Source organism: Xenopus laevis, chromosome 1S, assembly GCF_017654675.1.
Source record: "Xenopus laevis strain J_2021 chromosome 1S, Xenopus_laevis_v10.1, whole genome shotgun sequence".
NCBI classification, from domain to species: domain Eukaryota; kingdom Metazoa; phylum Chordata; class Amphibia; order Anura; family Pipidae; genus Xenopus; species Xenopus laevis.
In genome coordinates, this window is record NC_054372.1 from 11,703,767 (window position 1) to 11,716,764 (window position 12,998).

The 12,998-nt window shown below is 36.9% G+C and overlaps 2 long non-coding RNA genes across 3 annotated transcripts; both read left to right on the forward strand.

The window, feature by feature from the left end:
• Window positions 1–716: 716 nt before the first annotated feature.
• On the forward strand, window positions 717–4,536 carry LOC121399265. 2 transcript variants are annotated; one of them, XR_005964864.1, is made up of 6 exons: window positions 717–1,515; window positions 2,010–2,057; window positions 2,408–2,507; window positions 2,736–2,803; window positions 3,261–3,416; window positions 3,997–4,536. It is a non-coding gene; the product is annotated as an uncharacterized LOC121399265 (long non-coding RNA). The 2 variants fall into 2 exon arrangements; XR_005964865.1 differs by lacking the exon at window positions 2,010–2,057.
• A 5,438-nt stretch (window positions 4,537–9,974) lies between these two features.
• LOC108705835 lies at window positions 9,975–12,431 on the forward strand. Its single transcript, XR_005964246.1, has 5 exons — window positions 9,975–10,033; window positions 10,528–10,575; window positions 10,931–11,030; window positions 11,247–11,314; window positions 12,053–12,431. It is a non-coding gene; the product is annotated as an uncharacterized LOC108705835 (long non-coding RNA).
• The last annotated feature ends 567 nt before the right edge of the window (window positions 12,432–12,998 follow it).

The window sequence follows — 12,998 nt, forward strand, 5'->3', positions numbered from 1 at the left end:
ATTTGTTTAACTGTACACATGTCATACAGCAGCCCTGACACTGATTAGAGATGACATCATAATGCGCAGATATGTGACACCTGTAATCTCAATATGAAAGATTAAATATAATGTACTTTCTATATAACATTACACAGGAAGGTAAAAATAACACCTATGATATCAATACAATTATAAATGTATTTTATTCACACACACCATCCCTAGCTTGTATTCTTATATCCTTTTGCCATTCTATATAACTGTAATGTGTCAGTTACCAGCCATACTGCAGCCCTGACATCACAATGCAGGCTATGACTTCACAATGCACAGTCATGTGACCTCATCCTGTATCATGACCAGTAACAACAACACAATCATCAGTTGGTGCAGGAGATTGAACAAAGCAGTTATGCAGAGTTTTATCTTCACCCAATTTTTTATTTTTCTATATTTAATCACTTTTACCTTTACTGCTATGGGCTTCCCAGTTCACAGACTGGATGGTAATGTATCCTGTATTTATATTTATTCTCAAATAGATTTATCTCTCAATTTTGGAAGGACTTTGAGCTTCAGTGTATTCGGTAATGCAAGATGGAGTCGGGAGGGTAGAGTTATTGTGGGACAGAGTGTATATAGTAAGACAAGATGTCAGTGGATGGGGTGTAATTGTGGGACAGAGTGTATATAGTAAGACAAGATGTCAGTGGATGGGTGTAATTGTGGGACAGAGTGTATATAGTAAGACAAGATGTCAGTGGATGGGTGTAATTGTGGGACAGAGTGTATATCGTAGGCAGAGGGTGTTAATAGAAGAAACCATAACTGTGGTGTATATCAGATCTGTCCAACACCTACAAATCCCAGTATCATCCCCATTATGTCATTATGGGATAAATAGCTTTGTTAAAAAAGTGTGTGTTGGTCTCTTAGTGTAATATATAGTAACTATTAGCAACTCAGTATTATACACAATGCACAGGCTCCTGTAATCTCAATGTGAACGATTAAATATAATGTACTTTCTGAATAACATTACACAAGAAGGTAAAAATAACACCTATGATATCAATACAATTATAAATTTATTTTATTCACACACACCATCCCTAGCTTGTATTCTTATATCCTTTTGCCATTCTATATAACTGTAATGTGTCAGTTACCAGCCATACTGCAGCCCTGACATCACAATGCAGGCTATGACTTCACAATGCACAGTCATGTGACCTCATCCTGTATCCTGACCAGTAGCAACAACACAATCATCAGTTGGAGCAGGAGAGAGAACTAGACAGTCATGACTGGTTTGATCTTCAACACAACACTTTTTTATCTAATTTTAATCTATTTTATCATTTTCACCGTGGGCTTCCCAGTTGGGAGACTGGATGGTAATATATCCTGATTTTATACTTATTCCTATAACTGCTATTTATATACTGTAATGTTAATTATGTTTATTCTTTATAGGACCCAATGATCAGGAGGCAGAGATTATTACAACAACACAACATAAGGAGCTAACAGGTAAACTATCACAGCTTCAGTACATGTCCCAAATACATCCACCAATATTATCGACCCTAACATGAGACAATGGTGTCCTTGCTGCTTTCTCTGCCCTTGTTGAATGCCAACCAAGCGATCTTACACAGTTAAAAAGTGCCATAAATGTAACGATGAGCCCAAACTTTAGTAGCTGTTTCCAATTGATCTGTATATTACGGGCCTGGGCAGTTATAATTGTGCCTGATTCCAATTGTATTAATACAGAAGAATGTAAGAAAAGATAGGAAGGCTGTTACTTGTACCCCTATCAGTTCCATGGTTGGATTTTTTCTCAAATATTATTGAGATGTTGGTTTAATCAGGGAAGAATTTGATAGTAGAATCAATTTAAAGATATTTCTTGACATCTTATTCCTTCCATTTAATGTATTAATATGTGTATTATTTTTTCTTAACATAAAGTTTCTTTTTTGAAGTCTCATTTCTTGATGTTTTTAATTTCTATCCCTCAGATTGGCATCCCATCCAGATTGCTGGCAGCATCCGTGTTTTTGGAATTGGTAAGATTTCTGTTGCCCTTATTTGTCTCTAATATTCACTATTTCCTTTGATCCTACTTTCCTATTATTCTGCTTCACATTTAATTTTAATTCCACTGATAGGTACGAATGCAAGTACATAAAGACAGAGTGTTCAGATCACTTACAGGGGGCTGGCACTGCTAAAAATGTCAAACCACAGTTATACAATGTAATATTTCTTGTGTGCATAATATTTACTCCCAAGTGCTCCTCTTGATGCCCCGCCCTATTCTATTGTGAACAATTAGATGAATCCATATTTGCCCCATACCTTTAACATCTCTATGATTACAGCTATACTAATCACATATGTGTTTGTTGTGTTGCAGATATCAATATTAATATCCCTGTTGGACTACTAATCCGTGTCGCTGGTGGATGCTTTGGCTTACTCATAATCGCAGTCGTGGCGTTATACATTCGATACTGGTAAGGACAATTAGGGTGCTATATAGATAAACAAAGTTAAATTCACATTATTTTTCTTAAATAAGTAAAAAAAATATATTGGCATGCTTTTCTATTTTTATGAAGACATACAATGCCTGTAGAGTTTTCTAAGCCCATAAGTGAATTTATACCATCCCTTGCCATTTTCTATGTACTTTTTTGAGTAGAATGTGCTCCTAAAAATTATATTTCTCTGTTCTGTCTTAGCAACAAGCATGTAAGAGATTTAAGAGAAGCCGAGGAAGAGCTGCGCTGCCTCCAAGTTGTTGTACAAGGTAAAAATGATGAGATTGTCGTTTGTTTGTGATATGTCCACCCTATAAATGTCTGAAATAGGTTCATATGGATAAAAAGGCTCTGTCTCTATAAAATAACATTATTCAGGGCTAATAAGAAAGGATTTTTCTCTCCTGTCAATAGATGTGTTTTAAGACACTATGCCATATCCATTTGTAGATTTGTTTGTGGGAATTATACAAAATTGGAGGCAAGGCAGGTGATAAGGGAAGCTATAAAAGTATAATATACCAATTAGACAGTTACAAAAATACATCCTATTGATGTAAATCTTCTTTAGTTCCAGTTACTCTAAGAAATCAATGAGAAGTTACTATTTGCTGGTCTGATATTTAAAAGAAGGCATCTGATTGGTTGCTATGGTTTGCCACCGAGCAAACTTTCACCGACTTGTTTAAAATAGTTAATTGAAGTGTTGAACTCTTGACTTTTTAGGTGGCAAAATACAGAGGCCACAAGATGACACAAAGGAAAAGGATGATACTCCTACTAAAGAAATGGAAAATCAGGGGAAGGAAGTATCTGTGCCTACCATTAAAGCTGAACCCCCGAATTAGATTTGTGCTGATACAGAGAAAGAGATAACATAAAGTAAGTACAAATGGAATGAAAAATGAACCACAGGTTAAGAGTAGTTGATATGGATTGAATTTGTAAGTCTCATAGTTTGGAGCTGGGTTGTTGTATTGTCAGGGCCAGTGCAGAATGGATACAGGTATTTAAAAGTGCAAAGGGAACGTGTGAAATGTAGGGCCACTTTAAGGCATTTTGGTAAGAATTGAGGATCTAATCTAAAGCAAAAATAAAACTAAATGTAATTTCAACCTATTACCCTTAGGCTGGATACTTTGGAGCAAATATATACAAAAAATTTGACTTTCTGAATTTTTAGAATACTATTCAGCAGCGGGTGAAAGTTAGATAAATACAAAACTAAACATCCCATAGGAATAAATAGAAAACGGGTGAAATTGTCTGTGCTGAGCTCTAATCTCACATTTTAATAAATCTGTCCCTAAGACTACACCAAAAGGATTTACTAAATTACAGCCAATTCTATTTGTGGCAAAACAGAACAATGAGAGATGCCTCGGGGTACAGGAGATTAGACATTAGTGCTTGTCATATGGAACACTGAATGGAGAGTTTGCTAAACAATTTTATGTTTTAGGTGTCAAGGAAATCATAAAACCAGAATTGGTAGAGGAAATAAATGAACATGAGGAAACAGAAGAAATGAGAACTGATAATAAGAACCAAGAAGCTCAGAAAGCAAATAAGACCAAACAAACACAAGGGAAGAAGAAGAGAAGAAACAGGAAACCCAAAAACTAAAGAGAAAAAGAATCATATGGACCTGGGGGAATAAAAGCCAAACGTTGAAAGAGCCGCCATTCACAATACAGAATGGAATCACAGCAGCCCTTTGCTGAGCAACTTCCAGACTATTTCTAACCCTATGGATTATGGACACATGATGTTTGGCTGCTGTGTTGCTCTTACTGAATTAAAGGCAGCGAGTCACAATTATATCGCTATAGAATTACCACCAAGTGGTGAAAAAGTCTTCTCCAAGCAACGTCAGCTTGAAGCAACGTCAGTGTCTATCTTTGCTATTACGTGCCAAGAGGATTTATGTTCCACAGTCCCCCCAGATAGAGCTCAGCGGATATCAGAGACTAAAGTGGCTCGCTCTACACCCCTAACCACAGTTCCCTTTTATGTGCTATGTGCACAAAAATGATTTGAAATAAAGTTTCATATTATAAAAAAAAATACCGCCTCTTTGTATGAACTTTTTTTCACTACTATATCAAGAGATGTCTAGAGAGTAAAGATAAAGCTCTGGCTTAAAAGGCCACATGCTGAAAACAACATGGGAGTTGACCATTGATGACTCAGTATTATTGCTAAACTATTTAGTTTGAGACAAGGGTGGTGGCAGATATGGCTACTAGGGGAGATTAGTGTATGGCAGTCACACACAGTAACCTACAGCACTTAATACCCCTCTGCATTGTGTCTGTAAGGTGCCATAGATGTTACTAAGCCCACATTGAGGTGGGCGATATCGGCTGATCCAATCATAATGCATCCGATACACGCAGTCGGATAAAGGCACAGATGTGGCCGCGATCCGAGTTACTTGATTATGGGGGTTATTTATTAAACTATGGTCGGGCTTTTTGGGGTAAAACTCAAATTTTTCGAGATTTCTTAAAGCCCTATGCAGCAAAAAGCCAAAATCTGAACATCATCACAAGCATGCGGAGGTTGTGTATAATTCAGTAGCAGAGGTCCCTATACTATTTTAACGTTTCTGTGGTCTGCGCTAGAATTAGCCCAAAAACCTTTTCAGGCTTTTTGGGCAATACGAAAAAATTGTGCGATACAGGAAAAACGTACAATTCGGGTTTTCACAAGCTTTTATCGAGATTTTACCCGAACCCATTAAATCAAGCTTTTTAATAATAAATAAGGTAAAATCTTGGATTCTAGTTTGGTCACAGTTTTTTTATTTAAAAGATCAGAAAAATTCATATTTTGATAAATAACCCCCTACATGTGTATATTATTGATATTCTGAAGAAGTTAAAGATGCAGAGCTACCCATATGATGAATTCCTGACCATGAGGCTTTTGTAGCCTTTGTTTCCAGGCAGACATATGTTCCTAGTAGTATTCTCCCAACATGCAGCACACAAAGATTATCTCCCGCACTGGGGAGTTTTGTCCTTCATGCAGAATTCACTACAGATGAAATGTATGTAAAACTTTGTTTTCTGTCACATTTCCACTTGTACTTTAACAGGTCTAAATGCATTTGAATACAACTTTGATGTTTGTGTGTTTTTGTATTTTGGTGATGGTGAGTGCAGGCTGAAGAGTGTGTTGTCGTTGTGTTTTTTTTTGTGACAATGGATTTCCTTCCTAAATAAAAAAATATACACTATGCTATTCATAGCATAACAAAAGCTGTTGAAGTTGCAAGGTGTTTTTTTTTAATATATATAATTTATGTTTCTATGTTTTTTTTAATTAAGTAACAATAAAAAGAAAATGCATGCATATTACATTACATACATAACATAAATAAATACATACCGTATATACTCGAGTATAAGCCGTCCCGAGTATAAGCCGAGGTACCTAATTTTACCTCCAAAAACTGGGAAAGCTTATTGACTGGAGTATAAGCCGAGGGTGAGAAATGCAGCAGCTTCTGGTAAGTTTCAATCTCGTTTTTGGATGACTATTCTTAGGCGTCGGCTACTATTCTAAGCGCCGGCGAATATTCTGAGGCGCCGGCGAATATTCTTAGGCGCCGGCTACTATTCTAAGGCACCGGCGAATATTCTTAGGCGCCAGCTACTATTCTAAGGCGCCGGCGAATATTCTTAGGCGCCGGCGACCGTTTTTGCGCTTGACCCGAGTATAAGCCGAGGTAGAGTTTTTCAGCATATTTTGGGGGCTGAAAAACTCGGCTTATACTCGAGTATATACGGTACGTATAAATATGCAGAGATTAAGTGCCATGTAGTATAAAACATGCTAGAAAGTCCCTGCCCCATACAGCTTACAACCCAGTGATCATAGCAGCCAAAAAAAACATTTCTCTATAAAGATCCAATTTTATTGTTATTGTAAATTTTTATGACTTATCTTTATATCTAAATCGCCTCATAAATGTATTCCAATTTCTCACTTAAATGCCTGGTTGCAAAGGAAAATAAGACCAGATAGCTGCTTAAATACCAAATAGGAGAGCTGCTGAACAAAAAGCTAAATAAATGAAAAACCATAAAAATAAAAAAATAAGGCCATTTGCAAGTTCTCTCAGAACATCATTGTCTACACCATAAAAGTTAAACTAAATATGAACTACCCCTTTAAGTAATACCAGGAGCAATTGTTTTCTTTGATCCGTTGGCCCACAGCAACCAGTTAACAATTACATTTTATTCATTTACTAAACTCAACATATCTTATTGGTTCCTAAATGCTACTAAATAAACTATATTGTAACTATGATAGTGCTATAGTCCTGGGATGGCTCTATGGCTACTTCTTTTGGTCCTCCAATTTATTTAAGTGGACAACTTATTTAAAAATTAAAGGACAAGGACAGCAAAAGTCACTGCTGGTGTGAACATTTATTAGGCAACCCCTAGCTCATGACTTAATTTGCTTACCCGATATCCCCCAATTACATTCACAATTTAATTACTTTTTTATGAAGAATATTACTTTGCAAACAGGAAGTGGGGGAGAGCCAGAACCAGCTTTTCACTGAATAAAATTGTGACTAGGTTAAGCTAGATGATTTATTCTTGGTTTTTACATTACTTAGGCCATTAGACGAAGAAGGAAACAAATTAGTTTTTTTAATCTTGCTGTATTTTGTCACAGTGGGATAATAGTCTCTGGGAAGGGAGTGTGACTGTGGGATAGCAGGTATAGTAGGGAGAGATGGTGCCTATAGTAACAGTGGATAATAGTCTCTGGGAAGGGAGTGTGACTGTGGGATAGCAGGTATAGTAGGGAGAGATGGTGTCTATAGTAACAGTGGATAATAGTCTCTGGGAAGGGAGTGTGACTGTGGGATAGCAGGTATAGTAGGGAGAGATGGTGCCTATAGTAACAGTGGATAATAGTCTCTGGGAAAGGAGTGTGACTGTGGGATAGCAGGTATAGTAGGGATAGATAGTGTCTATAGTAACAGTGGATAATAGTCTCTGGGAAGGGAGTGTGACTGTGGGATAGCAGGTATAGTAGGGAGAGGTGGTGCCTATAGTAACAGTGGGATAATAGTCTCTGGGAAGGGAGTGTAACTGTGGGATAGCAGGTATAGTAGGGAGAGATGGTGCCTATAGTAACAGTGGAATAATAATCTCTGGGAATGGAGTGTGACTGTGGGATAGCAGGTGTAGTAGGGAGAGATGGTGCCCATAGTAACAGTGGGATAATAGTCTCTGGGAAGGGAGTGTGACTGTGGGATAGCAGGTATAGTAGGGAGAGATGGTGCCTATAGTAACAGTGGATAATAGTCTCTGGGAAGGGAGTGTAGCTGTGGGATAGCAGATATAGTAGGGAGAGATGGTGTCTATAGTAACAGTGGATAATAGTCTCTGGGAAGGGAGTGTGACTGTGGGATAGCAGGTATAGTAGGGAGAGATGGTGTCTATAGTAACAGTGGGATAATAGTCTCTGGGAAGGGAGTGTGACTGTGGGATAGCAGGTATAGTAGGGAGAGATGGTGTCTATAGTAACAGTGGATAATAGTCTCTGGGAAGGTAGTGTGACTGTGGGATATCAGGTATAGTAGGTAGAGATGGTGCCTATAGTAACAGTGGGATAATAGTCTCTGGGAAGGGAGTGTGACTGTGGGATACACTATAAGGGAACCCCTGGAATTCCTGCCATGCGATAGACACTGTAACATAATAGATATGTTACACTTTATCATTTATTAAAAATATTATTATATCATAATATTGAAAATATTAAAAATATTTAGGAAACCAGTTGCTATTGACATGAAGAAAACCAGTTTGTAGTCTTGCACATGTATTTATTTATTCATATTTGTTTAACTGTACACATGTCATACAGCAGCCCTGACACTGATTAGAGATGACATCACAATGCGCAGATATGTGACACCTGTAATCTCAATATGAAAGATTAAATATAATGTGCTTTCTATATAACATTACACAGGAAGGTAAAAATAACACCTATGATATCAATACAATTATAAATGTATTTTATTCACACACACCATCCCTAGCTTGTATTCTTATATCCTTTTGCCATTCTATATAACTGTAATGTGTCAGTTACCAGCCATACTGCAGCCCTGACATCACAATGCAGGCTATGACTTCACAATGCACAGTCACGTGACCTCATCCTGTATCCTGACCAGTAACAACAACACAATCATCAGTTGGAGCAGGAGATTGAACGAAGCAGAGTCATGCAGAGTTTTATCTTCACCCAAATTTTTATTTTTCTATATTTAATCACTTTTAGCTTTACTGCTATGGGCTTCCCAGTTCACAGACTGGATGGTAATGTATCCTGTATTTATATTTATTCTCAGATAGATTTATCTCTCAATTTTGGAAGGACTTTGAGCTTCAGTGTATTCGGTAATGCAAGATGGAGTCGGGAGGGTAGAGTTATTGTGGGACAGAGTGTATATAGTAAGACAAGATGTCAGTGGATGGGGTGTAATTGTGGGACAGAGTGTATATAGTAAGGCAAGATGTCAGTGGATGGGGTGTAATTGTGGGACAGAGTGTATATAGTAAGACAAGATGTCAGTGGATGGGGTGTAATTGTGGGACAGAGTGTATATAGTAAGACAAGATGTCAGTGGATGGGGTGTAATTGTGGGACAGAGTGTATATAGTAAGACAAGATGTCAGTGGATGGGGTGTAATTGTGGGACAGAGTGTATATAAGGCAGAGGGTGTTAATAGAAGAAACCATAACTGTGGTGTATATCAGATCTGTCCAACACCTACAAATCCCAGTATCATCCCCATTATGTCATTATGGGATAAATAGTTTTGTTAAAAAAGTGTGTGTTGGTCTCTTAGTGTAATATATAGTAACTATTAGCAACTCAGTATTATACACAATGCACAGGCTCCTGTAATCTCAATGTGAACGATTAAATATAATGTACTTTCTGAATAACATTACACAAGACAGTAAAATAACACCTATAATGATATTAATACAATTATAAATGTATATTATTCACACACACCATTCCTAGCTATATATTCTTATATCCTTTTGCCATTCTATATAACTGTAATGTGTCAGTTACCAGCCATACTGCAGCCCTGACATCACAATGCAGGCTATGACTTCACAATGCACAGTCATGTGACCTCATCCTGTATCCTGACCAGTAACAACAACACAATCATCAGTTGGAGCAGGAGAGAGAACTAGACAGTCATGGCTAATTTGATCTTCAACACAACACTTTTTTATCTAATTTTAATCTATTTTATCATTTTCACCGTGGGCTTCCCAGTTGGGAGACTGGATGGTAATATATCCTGATTTTATACTTATTCCTATAACTGCTATTTATATACTGTAATGTTAATTATGTTTATTCTTTATTGGACCCAATGATCAGGAGGCAGAGATTATTACAACAACACAACATAAGGAGCTAACAGGTAAACTATCACAGCTTCAGTACATGTCCCAAATACATCCACCAATATTATCGACCCTAACATGAGACAATGGTGTCCTTGCTGCTTTCTCTGCCCTTGTTGAATGCCAACCAAGCGATCTTACACAGTTAAAAAGTGCCATAAATGTAACGATGAGCCCAAACTTTAGTAGCTGTTTCCAATTGATCTGTATATTACGGGCCTGGGCAGTTATAATTGTGCCTGATTCCAATTGTATTAATACAGAAGAATGTAAGAAAAGATAGGAAGGCTGTTACTTGTACCCCTATCAGTTCCATGGTTGGATTTTTTCTCAAATATTATTGAGATGTTGGTTTAATCAGGGAAGAATTTGATAGTAGAATCAATTTAAAGATATTTCTTGACATTTTATTCCTTCCATTTAATGTATTAATATGTGTATTATTTTTTCTTAACATAAAGTTTCTTTTTTGAAGTCTCATTTCTTGATGTTTTTAATTTCTATCCCTCAGATTGGCATCCCATCCAGATTGCTGGCAGCATCCGTGTTTTTGGAATTGGTAAGATTTCTGTTGCCCTTATTTGTCTCTAATATTCACTATTTCCTTTGATCCTACTTTCCTATTATTCTGCTTCACATTTAATTTTAATTCCACTGATAGGTACGAATGCAAGTACATAAAGACAGAGTGTTCAGATCACTTACAGGGGGCTGGCACTGCTAAAAATGTCAAACAACAGTTATACAATGTAATATTTCTTGTGTGCATAACATTTACTCCCAAGTCCTCCTCTTGATGCCCCGTCCTATTCTATTATGACCAATTTGCATCAAGATGAATCCATATTTTCATACTTTTAAACATCTCTATGATTACAGCTATACTAATCACATATGTGTTTGTTGTGTTGCAGATATCAATATTAATATCCCTGTTGGACTACTAATCCGTGTCGCTGGTGGATGCTTTGGCTTACTCATAATCGCAGTCCTGGCGTTATACATTCGATACTGGTAAGGACAATTAGGGTTCAATATAAATAAAGTTAAATTCACATTATTTTTCTTAAATAAGTAAAAAATATATATTGGCATGCTTTCCTATTTTTATGAAGCCATAAAATGCCTGTAGTGTTTTCTAAGCCCATAAGTGAATTTATACCATCCCTTGCTGTTTTCTATGTACTATGTAGAACATGCTCCTAAAATTATATTTCTGTTCTGTCTTAGCAACAAGCATGTAAGAGATTTAAGAGAAGCCGAGGAAGAGCTGCGCTGCCTCCAAGTTGTTGTACAAGGTAAAAAATTATGAGATTGTCATTTGTTTGTGATATGTCCACCCTATAAATGTCTGAAATAGGTTCATATGGATAAAAGGCTCTGTCCCTATAAAATAACATTATTCAGGGCTAATAAGAGAGGATTTTTCTCTCCTGTCAATCTTCTTAAAAAAACACTTGTGAGATTAAGGAATGTGTTTTAAGACACTATGCCATATCCATTTGTAGATTTGTTTGTGGGAAATATACAGCATAGGAGGCAAGGCAGGTGATAAGGAAATAGAGATGCACCGAATCCTGGATTCGGTTCGGGATTCGGCCAGGATTCGGCCGAACCAAATCTTAGGGGTGGGGAGGGAAATCACGTGACTTTTTGTCACAAAGCATGGAAGTAAAAAATGTTTCCCCTTCCCACCCCTAATTTGCATATGCAAATTAAGATTCGGATCGGTATTCGGCCGAATCTTTTACGAAGGATTCGGGGGTTCGGCCGAATCCAAAATAGTGGATTCGGTGCATCCCTATAAAGAAAATTATAAAACTATAATATACCAATTAGACAGTTACAAAAAATACATCCTATTGATGTAAATCTTCTTTAGTTCCAGTAACTCCAAGAAAACAATGAGACATTATTATTTGCTGGTCTGATATTTGAAAGAAGGCATCTGATTGGCTGCTATGGCTTGCCACCGAGCAAACTTTCACTGCCTTGTTTGAAATAAGTAATTGAAGTGTTGAACTGTTGCTTTTTAGGTGGCAAAATACAGAGGCCACAAGAAGACACAAAGGAAAAGGATGATACTCCTACTAAAGAAATAGAAAATCAGGGGAAGGAAGTATCTGTGCCTACCATTAAAGCTGAACCCCCGAATTAGATTTGTGCTGATACAGAGAAAGAGATAACATAAAGTAAGTACAAATGGAATGAAAAATGAACCACAGGTTAAGAGTAGTTGATATGGATTGAATTTGTATGTCTCATAGTTTGGAGCTTGGTTGTTGTATTGTCAGGGCCAGTGCAGAATGGATACAGGTATTTAAAAGTGCAAAGGGAACATGTGAAATGTAGGGCTCCCTTTAAGGCATTTTGGTAAGAATTGAGGATCTAATCTAAAGGAAAAATAAAACTAAATGTAATTTCAACCTATTACCCTTAGGCTGGATACTTTGGAGCAAATATATACAAAAAATTAGACTTTCTGAATTTTTAGAATACTATTCAGCAGCGGGTGAAAGTTAGATAAATACAAAACTAAACATCCCATAGGAATAAATAGAAAACGGGTGAAATTGTCTGTGCTGAGCTCTAATCTCACATTTTAATAAATCTGTCCCTAAGACTACACCAAAAGGATTTACTAAATTACAGCCAATTCTATTTGTGGCAAAACAGAACAATGAGAGATGCCTCGGGGTACAGGAGATTAGACATTAGTGCTTGTCATATGGAACACTGAATGGAGAGTTTGCTAAACAATTTTATGTTTTAGGTGTCAAGGAAATCATAAAACCAGAATTGGCAGAGGAAATAAATGAACATGAGGAAACAGAAGAAATGAGAACTGATAATAAGAACCAAGACGCTCAGAAAGCAAATAAGACCAAACAAACACAAGGGAAGAAGAGAAGTAACAGGAAACCCAAAAAGTAAAGAGAAAAAGAATCATATGGACCTGGGGGAATAAAAGCCAAACGTTGA